General features: G+C 47.3%; 1 long non-coding RNA gene across 1 annotated transcript; it reads right to left on the bottom strand.

The window, feature by feature from the left end:
- Positions 1–414: 414 nt before the first annotated feature.
- On the bottom strand, positions 415–1,424 carry LOC119282285. Its single transcript, XR_005138682.1, has 2 exons — positions 1,025–1,424; positions 415–631 (listed from the first exon to the last, which is right to left on the bottom strand). It is a non-coding gene; the product is annotated as an uncharacterized LOC119282285 (long non-coding RNA).
- Between the last annotated feature and the right edge of the window lie 11,238 nt (positions 1,425–12,662).

The following is a 12,662-nucleotide window of genomic DNA, read 5'->3' as shown; positions in this document are numbered from 1 at the left end:
TCTATGGTTGGGAAACACAACCATCTTTGATCAACGAGCTAGTCAAGTAGAGGCATACTAGTGACACTATGTTTGTCTATATATTCACACATGTATTATGTTTCCGGTTAATACAATTCTAGCATGAATAATAAATATTTATCATGAAATAAGGAAATAAATAATAATTTTATTATTGCCTCTAGTCTCTAGGGCATATTTCCTTCAATAAGTCTACTCTTGATATCCATAATATTGTTCATGAATTTAGGAGCTCGAATACCGAGGCTCACAAACTTGCAAAATATCCTTTATCCTAAAAAGCACGGACACGGGGACGGAAAGACGGGGATACTGATACGGGGATACGGGATACGGCATTTTCCAAAAACAGCCATTCGGGGATACGGCAAGTATATATAAAATAAAATAAAAATATGCCATGTAATATAGAGTTAAGACAGAAAATTAAAGAGAAATAGATCAAAATAAAGAATAGACTAGAGTACTGCCCCATTTGGTGTCTCTTTTAGCAAGTGCTTGATCGATCCTCATCCCCCCATCTCATTGCAAGTTGCATCTTGCAAAACACATCAAACACAAATTGGCTACCAGCTGTGGCGCTCCCAGATGCCATGCCACTTGCTAGTTGCTACTCCCTCCATCCGGAAATACTTGTCGCACAAATAGATAAAATTAGATGTATCTAGAACCAAAATACGTCTAGATACATCCATTTCCCCGATAAGTATTTCCGGACGGAGGGAGTACCTATCAACAAGTGTGCAGCAACACAAGCTGTTAAATTCAGAAATAGGCAGTAGCACTAGCAGGCTAGCAGCAGCAGCATCAGCCCAAGCAGCACAAGCGAGCAGCAACAGCATAACAAACAGCAGCAGCACAAGCAGAGAGGTAGCAACAACAAGTCAACAACAAGCTAGCAAGCATCCAGACCCAGTAGCTTAATCCCTTAATAATGGAACAAAATCTGAATCTGAAGAATAAAAGAGGAAGAGGTTGAAGAATGGAGAAGCTGCTGGGTTACCTACAGGCTACAGCTGCGAGGAGCTGAGGAGGCGAGGAGAGAGAGAGACTGCTGGTGCTGGTGCTGGATGGAGGAGTCGCCGGCGCCGGCGGCGGCGAGTCCAGGTGGTGGGAACTTCGATCCAGAAGGTGGCGGCTCCTTCTGTTCGAGCTGGGAGGCAGGGAGCAGCTCGTATGGAGACCCTGCAAAATAGGGTTACATATTGGGCCGTGGCTGGGCCGGGGGTGTGTTTTTGGGCCAGGCCGTATCCCTAACGTGTCCCCGCGTATCCCGGCGTATCCCAGTTGTTTTTTCTTTTTTTTAATTCGAATTTCGGGGATACTCCAAAATTCGCGTATCCCGCCGTATCCCGCCGTATCCCCGTATCCCGCCGTATCAGGACGGCAGTTCGGCGATTCCTGGCGTGTCCGTGCTTTTTAGCCTTTATCTCTTGGAGTTGGCCGCTATGCTTGGTTAGGCCAGCCCAAAGATCTTGATTTCGTCCCTATAAACATTGTGACGACCTAACAAAGCTTTGCAGTTTGTCTCAAAATTTTTTTAAGCAAGGTGATATTTTTGGTTTCGTCCCGCGATTAGTTTTCTTTACCGTTAGTTTTGGTCATGTACGAGGTGGCGAGGTGGTACTAAACAGTTATCTTAATTTTAAGTCCGTTGCTGCGCTGATATATCAATTTTAAGTCCGTTGCTGGGTGCTGGGCCTCCTTCGTTGCTGGGTGCTGGGCCTCCTTCGTAACGTACATATACATATTGGCCCAAAAATATTCATGTGAGCTTAGGACCTCGCCCGTCCTTTTACGTATGTCTCCAGCCAATCAGCCATATTTTCCACTTAATTGTATCACAAGTTCGCCTCAAGTCCACCCAATATCACCTCCGCCGACTTCGCCAGAAAGCAACACGTCATCCGAAAGAATCTGTCCACCTTCGCCGGTAGTCCGCCCATTGTCGCCTCCGCCGACTTCGCCGGAAAACAAGATGCTTTTCGAATCTGTCCACCTTCGCCGGTAGTCCACCCATTGTCGCCACCACCGACTTCGCTGGAAAACAAGACGCCGTCCGACACAATTTGTCCAATGTCGTCTCCGCCTACTTCGATGAAAAACCGTCCAATGTCGCTTCGTCAGACTTCGACAGAAAACAAGCTGGCGTCCGACAGTGCTCCACGGTTCACCGGAAATTCATCGGCCGATTCTACACTTGAGGTATGTGCACAAAGAGTTGAAACCATGTTTTTTGTTTTCCACGCCTGGCTATCCCACGCCTCGCCAGCCCCGCTGTCCCATGCTAGAGGAGGTCAATGAGCCGCGCATAAAGCGCCTTCCTGGACAACCCAAATACATAGCCGCTGGGCCAGGAGTTCGTTTGGGCCGCTGCACTATGCTGGGTATTTTGGCTCAGTGCTCCCTTCCTGTACAATTGAAAAAAAAGGCAGGTCTTAATATATAGAGAGGGAATCAGCCTCGTGGAACCCGGCTCGGACGGAAAGGCTTCGGCCTAGGCTGCCGTGCGTGTGTTCTTCTCCCTATGTTCTTCTTCTGCTGCTCATCTTCCTCCTCCTTCCTCTGAGCTTCCCCTTGTAATTGAGTTGAATTCTTCAAACCTTGTTAATGGAGCAACTATTGTACTGGGTACCTAACAATTACAGCAGTCAACAGTATCATGCAGTGTGGATGGGCTCCTAGCCCAGTGGCCAGCAAGCCGGTGTGTCTCGTGGCCGACGCAGGTTCAAGCCTCGGCTCGGACGCTGCTGTCTCACATTTTCTTCTCTTAATAAAAAATTAGTAGGGGCTTCTCCCCCTAGTGGTCTAGTTTAACAGTATCATGCAGTGGCACATGGTGGGCGCTCCAGAACACTGATCACAGGGCTAACTAGATTCCGGAAGATCTGATGGACATCAGAACAAACAGTTCACTGTCGTGTAGGGTTCACAGGTCACACATAATTTTCAGGGAACCACTAGGGATCACACTACTGATCCCTAGCTTTCCATCAGAGTAGTCAATGGGTGGCTTAGTCAACATTAGAGCATTGCCCATGTGTATGTCGGGTTTTTTATTTTTATTTTTATTTTCAACAGTAATATACCCATGTGTTGCAACGGAAAACAAAAAAAATAGCACGGCCTCTAATATGATAAGCATGCTTAAGACCATCCACGATCATTATTTTATCATGTTCAATAACAGATCGATTGAGGATAGGGTTTGTAGGACTTTAGTTTGGGACATGATATGTGGTCATGAGTCAATAATAAAATTATCCTGATGTAAAACTAAATCCTTTAAATAAAGGCGCTTAGCGATTAACAGACGCACTTTAATTCCAACAAAGAAAAAATTTATCATCGCTGACGGTTTTGGGGTAGCTATTTTGTGTGAAATTATGTCTCACTCTTTTCAATCGGCTTGTTAATGGCTAATTTAGTTCATAAGTCGTACCTCGTGAAAAAACTCGGAGAATTACCAACAAAAAGTAAGGGGAACGATTTCACGCCTACACAGCTGTTTTTTTAGTCCCACCTCGCCAAGCGAGAGGCACTCGCAGCTGTTTATAAGCCCTGAGTGCAGAGACGATGACGAAGAGGCTCAATGCTCCTGCACGTTGGTTAGCTTCAAGCCTTGAGGAATACGGTAGACTGCACAGAGCTATGTGCAGTGCAGTTGACACTATTCCGAAAGGCTTGAAGCAAATTAACAAGCATTGCGCCTCTTTTTTATTTTTAATGACTTATTACAACTGAGAAATAAAAAGAAAAAAAATAACTGAAAAGAAAAAAAAACTATATAGAAAACTATTCATAAATGAATTGAACCAAAAAATAGTTGTGATTAACTGTACTAAAAAAGGAGCATAGATGCTTATTTTTAATGACTTATTACAACTCAGAAATAAAAAGAAAAAAATAAATATAGCAGAAAAGAAAAAAAACTATATAAAAAGATACTCAGAAATGAATTGAGGCAAAAAATAGTTGTGATTAACTGTACTAAAAAAGGAGCATAGATGCTTATTTGTAATGACTTATTACAACTTAGAAATAAAAAGAAAAGAAAGTAGTTGTGATTAACTTTACTAAAATATGAGCGTATATGCTTATTTTTAATGACTTATGGCAATTCAAAAATAAATAGAAGAAAAAATAGTTATGATTAACTTTACTAAAAAATGAGCATAGATGCTTATTTTTAATGACTTATTACAACTCAGAAATAAAAAGAAAAAAATAAATATAGCAGAAAAGAAAAAAAAACTATAGAAAAAGCTACTCAGAAATGAGCATAGATGCGCTTATAGAGGAAATTCAAATTAAATTCATATCAAATTTCAAGAGAAATTCGTATGAATTTAGCCTAAATTCCCTATATAAGGGCATCCATTTTCATTTTCAGAGGAGCTCAATAAGGCAGAGAGGGAGGGGCTTATAAACCGGTCTGATTCCCCTCCGGTTGGCGAGGTGGGACTAAACTTTGGCCGCAAGGAGGACCAACCCTTTAGTCCCGGTTGGCGGAATGGACCGGGACTAATGGTCGTCCTTTGGTCCCGGTTCGGGCTACCAACCGGGACCAATGGTGGTGGGCCAGGAGCGAGGGTCATTGGTCTCAGTTTGTGCCACCAACCGGGACCAATAGGTCCAGCCGAACCGGGACCAATGGCCCACGTGGCCCGGCCGGCCCCTGGGGCTCACGAACCGGGTCCAATGCCCCCATTGGTCCCGGTTCTGGATTGAACCGGGACTAATGGGCTGGACCGGCCTGGACCATTGGCCCCTTTTCTACTAGTGCAGGTCGCCGTGGTGGGAGGAGAATTTGCATTTAGCCTGACGACAGAAGGAGAATTCCAATATCTGTTTCCACGGCTATTGAAGACACGCTTGTAGTTGATGCTTTCGATGTGCAGTTGGCTATTCCACCACCACCTCCCCTACCCCGCGGCAGCTATTCTGGGTGAGACGAGAGTTGGTAGCGAGTGACGACGAACTCGTTCACTGCGAATCCCGCACGAAAAAACGGAGAAACTAAACCGGGAAAACAACTGCATCCCATGAACTAGTCCCAACTCTTCCACTTTAGAGAGCATGCTACCTCCTCTAGGAGTAATGATCTTATGAGATGCACTTCGTTGATATCCAGGGGTCATTCCATATGCTGATTTTTAAACTAGTCCTATCTCTTCAAATACAACCCCTTTTGAATGTTTACATAGCTGCTACTATACTCTGCCACGTAAATGAAGATCCCTTCTTTGGTCCTGCATTGAGAATATTACTCCCTCTATAAGTAGTGATCTAAACGCTTTTATATTAGTTTACGGAAGGAGTACCATCTAAATAGTATTTAGCTCGAAGCACTTGCGTGCATAAAGAGTCTGGGTTCTGGATTAGTCGTCAACCCTACTTTGCTAACATAGTAAGATTGAAACTGTGAAGGTCCCTAAAACCCAATCCCCTGAGAGTTCGTGGCGAGGCGTCGAACTCGTTCACCACGAAGCCCGCACGAAAAAACGGAATTTTTTTTTCCATGCAGACCGGTTGTAAACCTCCATCTGTGCATATCCGGAACCATCAGCTGCCACGTGGCCAATCAGAAAATCGGACGGCACTCTGCATGCGCTTCTTACGTCCGCTCGACAGCGGTTACTTGGCTCCCGATCGTGAATGTTCCCAGCTCGTTTCCTTCGGCTCAGGCGGCTCAGGAAGCCTACGATCATCTCCCCCATGAGAACGGATCTGGCGAGCAGAGTGGCGGCGGCGGCACTTTCCTCCACCCCCTGTCCACGGCTGCGACGTGGCCTCCGCCGTCGATGCGGCCTACTCACCATCACCGTCGCCTGCAAGATATCGTCGGGGGAGACTACGGATCACGCGGATCTGGCACACGTGTTCGAGTTGTTTGATTGAAACTGACGACAACATCACACGGGGAGCTGGAAGACTCCCACCGCCAAGCTGGGCAACCCTATGCCGTGTATCATCGGATTTGTGACGTGTATCTCATGTAAAATGATGTCTGATTGATCTTATAATGCTTGCTTGATGCGTGCATCATTTTCTGTCCGTGTGATCTATGTGTATGCACTGACTTGTCCAACGCCGGGGAGGAGGCTGAGGGAGGCGTGGGTGTGTCGGCTGGACCTGGAGACGGCGGTGGTGGAGATGGTTGGGTGTTGGAGAGCGGATGGGTAGTCTGCCATGGCAGCATGATCTCAGGAGCAGATGGCTCGTCCGCCATGGCCGCCGAAGCACAAGTCGCAGGCTTTGGAGCCGAGCGTGGGGATACAAACGAGCCGAGGCAGTTAGGAGTGGGCGAACGATCGACGTGCGATGCATCGGAAGGACACATGGCAGCAGATCCCCTTAGGTACGCACGGGAGCCAGTTTACAGCGATTTTTTGTCCAAAAGGACCCCTGGCCAACGAAATTGTCAAAAAAGACTACCCGTGGATAGATTTGACAAAAAAGACCCCCGGACCGTGGCGGCAGGTGCGGCAGATGACACGTGGCACCTATCGCCACGCCAGGAGGCGGCGGGACCTGCCGCCACAGCAGGAGGCAGCCGGCCGGCGAAACGGATTACGCAGAGTGCCCCCGAGCCGTGACGGAACGGGCCAGGCGTGGTGGGCCACGCCGCCACTAGACCAGGCGGCCTCCCCTGGCGCGGTCGCTGGCGGGCCGACAGCCTCTGCTGCGCTCGGGCCCCGCCAGTGGGCCTCGCCGCCACTGCCGCAGGCGGCCTCCTCCTGGCGCGCTGGCTGGCCGACAGCCTCTGTTACGCGCGGGCCGAGGCACAGGCCAGGCCGCCACTGTTGCTGGCGGCATCATTTACTATGCATGCATGGGAAAACTACACTGATTCCGTGACTGACGGCGCTGATTTCGATACAAACTTTGCTCATTCCGATGATTCAAAAATTGATGTTGATAGCCTGCTTTTGCTTGTTTTTCTTGAGTCATGCGCACGTTCCCTGTTGCAGACTTAGCTAATTCCCACGCGTGTGCTGGCTATTGCTTGAGAGGACACGATGGCACTGCAGAAATACACTCACTCGTTGCGATTAACAGACGCACTTTAATTCCAACAAAGAAAAAATTTATTACCGCCGACTGTTTTGGGGTAGCTATTTTGTGTCAAATCATGTCTCATTCTTTTCAATCGGCTTGTCAATGGCTAATTTAGTTCATAAGTCGTACCTCATGAAAAAACTCGGAGAATTACCAACAAAAAGTAAGGGGAACGATTTCACGCCTACACAGAAGATTTGGCCGGTCGCTCGCACGTCGTCGGATGAGAAGGATCCCACGTCTCCAGACCCGCACGCTGCAAATAGCCTGGATTTGCCTTATCTCTTCACACACTTTCTCCTTCACTTGTCGTCATCCTCACACAAACGTGGGACCTCGCACGACATGGAAGCTCAGTCCACCACCACCACGGGACCCGCTCCCTTTGTCCCGTTTTCAGCTCCACGCCGGCAAGCCGGACGTGCATCACCGCAACACCGATGTGGCATCCGTTCCGTCCATCCCTTCTTGCCTCGTTGTCGCCATTGACAGCAACCACCCCGGACATGCCCCACGCTGCTCCGGCGAGCGCCTCCCTCCTCCTATGCTGGAATTGTTGGAAATATGCCCTAGAGGCAATAATAAAATGATTATTATTATATTTCCTTATTCATGATAATTGTCTATCATTCATGCTATAATTGTGTTATCCGGAAATCGTAATAGATGTTTGAATACATAGGCCACAACATGTCCCTAGTGAGCCTCTAGTTGACAAGCTCGTTGATCAACTGATAGTCATGGTTTCCTGACTATGGACATTGGATGTCGTTGATAACGGGATCACATCATTAGGAGAATGATGTGATGGACAAGACCCAATCCTAAGCATAGCACAAGGTCATGTAGTTCGTTTGCTAGAGCTTTTCCAATGTCAAGTATCTTTTCCTTAGACCATGAGATCGTGTAACTCCCGGATACCGTAGGAGTGCTTTTGGTGGACCAAACGTCACAACGTAACTGGGTGACTATAAAGGTATACTACGGGTATCCCCGAAAGTGTCTGTTGGGTTGACACGGATCGAGACTGGGATTTGTCACTCCGTATGACGGAGAGGTATCTCTGGGCCCACTCGGTAATGCATCATCATAATGAGCTCAAAGTGACCAAGTGTTTGGTCACGGGATCATGCATTACGGTACGAGTAAAGTGACTTGTCGGTAACGAGATTGAACGAGGTATTGGGATAACAACGATCGAATCTCGGGAAAGTAACGTACCGATTGACAAAGGGAATTGTATACGGGGTTACTTGAATCCTCGACATCGTGGTTCATCAGATGAGATCATCGAGGAGCATGTGGGAGCCAACATGGGTATCCAGATCCCGCTGTTGGTTATTGACCGGAGAGTCGTCTCGGTCATGTCTGCGTGTCTCCCGAACCCGTAGGGTCTACACACTTAAGGTTCGGTGACGCTAGGGTTGTAGAGATATTAGTATGCAGTAACCCGAAAGTTGTTCGGAGTCCCAGATGAGATCCCGGATGTTACGAGGAGTTCCGGAATGGTCCGGAGGTGAAGAATTATATATAGGAAGTCAGGTTTCGGCCGTCGGGAAAGTTTCGGGGGTCACCGGTATTGTACCGGGACCACCGGAAGGGTCCCGGGGGTCCACCGGGTGGGACCACCTATCCCAGAGGGCCCCATGGGCTGAAGTGGGAGGGGAACCAGCCCCTGGTGGGCTGGTGTGCCCCCCTTGGCCCCCCTGCGCCTAGGGTTGGAAACCCTAGGGGTGGGGGCGCCTCCACTTGGCTTGGGGGGCAGGCCACCCCCTTGGCCGCCGCCCCCCTTGGATATTGGATCTCCTAGGGCCACCCCCCTAGGGGCCCTATATAAAGAGGGGGGAGGGAGGGAAGCCGCACCAAAGTCTCTGGCGCCTCCCTCTCCCTCCGCAACACCTCTCCCTCTCGTAGTGCTTGGTGAAGCCCTGCCGAGATCGCTGCTGCATCCACTACCACGCTGTCGTGCTGCTGGATCTCCATCAATCTCTCCTTCCCCCTTGCTGGATCAAGAAGGAGGAGACGTCTTCCCAACCGTACGTGTGTTGAACGCGGAGGTGCTGTCCGTTCAGCACTAGGATCATCGGTGATTTGGATCACGACGAGTACGACTCCCTCAACCCCGTTCTCTTGAACGCTTCCGCTCACGATCTACAAGGGTATGTAGATGCACTCCTCTCTCTCGTTGCTAGATGAACTCCATAGATTGATCTTGGTGAAGCGTAGAAATTTTTTATTTTCTGCAACGTTCCCGAACAGTGGCATCATGAGCTAGGTCTATGCGTAGTTCTCTTTGCACGAGTAGAACACAAATTTGTTGTGGGCGTAGATGTTGCCAATTTTCTTGCCACTACTAGTATTATTTTGCTTCGGTGGCATCGTGGGATGAAGCGGCCCGGACCGACCTTACACGTACGCTTACATGAGACAGGTTCCACCGACTAACATGCACTAGTTGCATAAGGTAGCTAGCGGGTGTCTGTCTCTCCCACTTTAGTTGGAGCGGATTCGATGAAAAGGGTCCTTATGAAGGGTAAATAGAAGTTGGCATATCACGTTGTGGCTTTCACGTAGGGAAGAAAACGTTCTTGCTAGAACCCTACTGCAGCCATGTAAAACATGCAACAACAATTAGAGGACGTCTAACTTGTTTTTGCAGCATATGCCTTGTGATGTGATATGGCCAAAAGTTGTCATGAATGATATATATGTGATGTATGAGATCATGTTCTTGTAATAGGAATCACGACTTGCATGTCGATGAGTATGACAACCGGCAGGAGCCATAGAAGTTGTCTCAATTATTGTATGACCCGTGTGTCAATGATTAAACGCCATGTAATTACTTTACTTTATTGCTAAACCGTTAGCCATAGTAGTAGAAGTAATAGTTGGTGAGCAACTTCATGGAGACACGATGATGGAGATCATGATGATGGAGATCATGGTGTCATGCCGGTGACGAAGATGATCATGGCGCCTCGAAGATGGAGATCAAAGGAGCTATATGATATTGGCCATATCATGTCACTATTTGATTGCATGTGATGTTTATCACGTTTTGAATCTTATTTGCTTAGAACGACGGTAGTGAATAAGATGATCCCTCATAATAATTTCAAGAAAGTGTTCTCCCTAACTATGCGCCGTTGCGAAAGTTCGTTGTTTCGAAGCACCACGTGATGATCGGGTGTGATAGATTCTAACGTTCACATACAACGGGTGTAAGACATATTTACACATGCATAAACACTTAGGTTAACTTGACGATCCTAGCATGTACAGACATGGCCTCGGAACACTAGAGACCGAAAGGTCGAACATGAGTCGTCTGGAAGATACGATCAACATGGAGATGTTCACCGATGATGACAAGTCCGTCTCACGTGATGATCGCACACGGCCTAGTCGACTCGGATTATGTATCACTTAGATGACTAGAGGGATTGATGGGGAACATAGTAATTTCAAAAATTTCCTACATACACGCAAGATCATGGTGATGACATACCAACGAGAGGGGAGAGTGTTGTCCACGTACCCTCGTAGACTATAAGCGGAAGCGTTATGACAATGCGGTTGATGTAGTCGTACGTGTCCACGATCCGATCGATCCAAGCACCAAACATACGGCACCTCCGAGTTCAGCACACGTTAAGCTCGATGATGATCCCCGGGCTCCAATCCAGCAAAGCTCCGGGGATGATTTCCATCAGCACGACGGCGTGGTGAGGATGATGATGTTCTACCGGCGCAGGGCTTCGCCTAAACTCCGCGACGATATGACCGAGGTGGAATATGATGGAGGGGGGCACCGCACACGGCTAAGGAACAATCCGTAGATCAACTTGTGTTGTCGTGTCTAGAGGTGCCCCCTGCCCCCGTATATAAAGGAGCAAGGGAGGAGGGGGAGGCCGGCCTAGGAGGGGCGCGCCAAGGGGAGTCCTACTCCCACCGGGAGTAGGACTCCCTCCTTCCTTGTTGGAGTAGGAGAAGGGGGGAAAGAGGGGGAGAGGAGGAAGGAAAGAGGGGCCGCACCCCTTGTCCAATTCGGACCAGAGGGGGGCTGCGCGCCTCCTTCCTTTCGGCCTCTCTCCTCTATTCCCGTATGGCCCAATAAGGCCCATATACTCACCGGCGAATTCCCGTAACTCTCCGGTACTCTGAAAAATACCCGAATCACTCGGAACCTTTCCGAACTCCGAATATAGTCGTCCAATATATCGATCTTTACGTCTCGACCATTTCGAGACAACTCGTCATGTCCCCGATCTCATCCGGGACTCCTAACTCCTTCGGTACATCAAAACTCATAAACTCATAATATAACTGTCATCGAAACCTTAAGCGTGCGGACACTACGGGTTCGAGAACTATGTAGACATGAACTAGAACTATTCTCGGTCAATAACCAATAGCGGAACCTGGATGTCCATATTGGTTCCTACATATTCTACGAATATCTTTATCGGTCAAACCGCATAACAACATACGTTGTTCCCTTTGTCATCGGTATGTTACTTGCCCGAGATTCGATCGTCGGTATCCAATACCTAGTTCAATCTCGTTACCGGCAAGTCTCTTTACTCGTTCCGTAATACACCATTTCATAACTAGCTCATTAGTTACAATGCTTGCAAGGCTTAAGTGATGTGTATTACCGAGAGGGCCCAGAGATACCTCTCCGACAATCGGAGTGACAAAATCTAATCTCGAATTACGCCAACCCAACATGTAACTTTGGAGACACCTGTAGTGCTCCTTTATAATCACCCAGTTACGTTGTGACGTTTGGTAGCACCCAAAGTGTTCCTCCGGTAAACGGGAGTTGCATAATCTCATAGTTACAGGAACATGTATAAGTCATGAAGAAAGCAATAGCAACATACTAAACGATCAAGTGCTAAGCTAACGGAATGGGTCAAGTCAATCACATCATTCTCCCAATGATGTGACCCCGTTAATCAAATGACAACTCTTTTGTCCATGGCTAGGAAACATAACCATCTTTGATAAACGAGCTAGTCAAGTAGTGGCATACTAGTGACACTATGTTTGTCTATGTATTCACACATGTATTATGTTTCCAGTTAATACAATTCTAGCATGAATAATAAACATTTATCATGATATAAGGAAATAAATAATAACTTTATGATTGCCTCTAGGGCATATTTCGTTCAGTCTCCCACTTGCACTAGAGTCAATAATCTAGTTCACATCATCCTGTGATTTAACACCAATATTCATATCTGTATATGATTAACACCCATAGTTCACATCGTCATGTGATCAACACCCAAAGGGTTTACTAGAGTCAATAATCTAGTTCACATCGCTATGTGATTAACACCCAAAGAGTACTAAGGTATGATCATGTTTTTCTCGTGAGAGAAGTTTAGTCTACGGGTCTGTCACATTCAGAGCCGTATGTATTTTGCAAATATTCTATGTCTACAATGCTCTGCATGGAGCTACTCTAGCTAATTTCTCCCACTTTCAATATGTATCCAGATTGAGACTTAGAGTTATCTGGATCAGTGTAAAAGCTTGCATCGTTTTAACTTTTTACAACGGGC

The sequence above is a fragment of the Triticum dicoccoides genome, chromosome 3B, assembly GCF_002162155.2.
Source record: "Triticum dicoccoides isolate Atlit2015 ecotype Zavitan chromosome 3B, WEW_v2.0, whole genome shotgun sequence".
Taxonomy (NCBI): domain Eukaryota; kingdom Viridiplantae; phylum Streptophyta; class Magnoliopsida; order Poales; family Poaceae; genus Triticum; species Triticum dicoccoides.
This window is presented reverse-complemented; position numbering and strand designations above follow the sequence as displayed.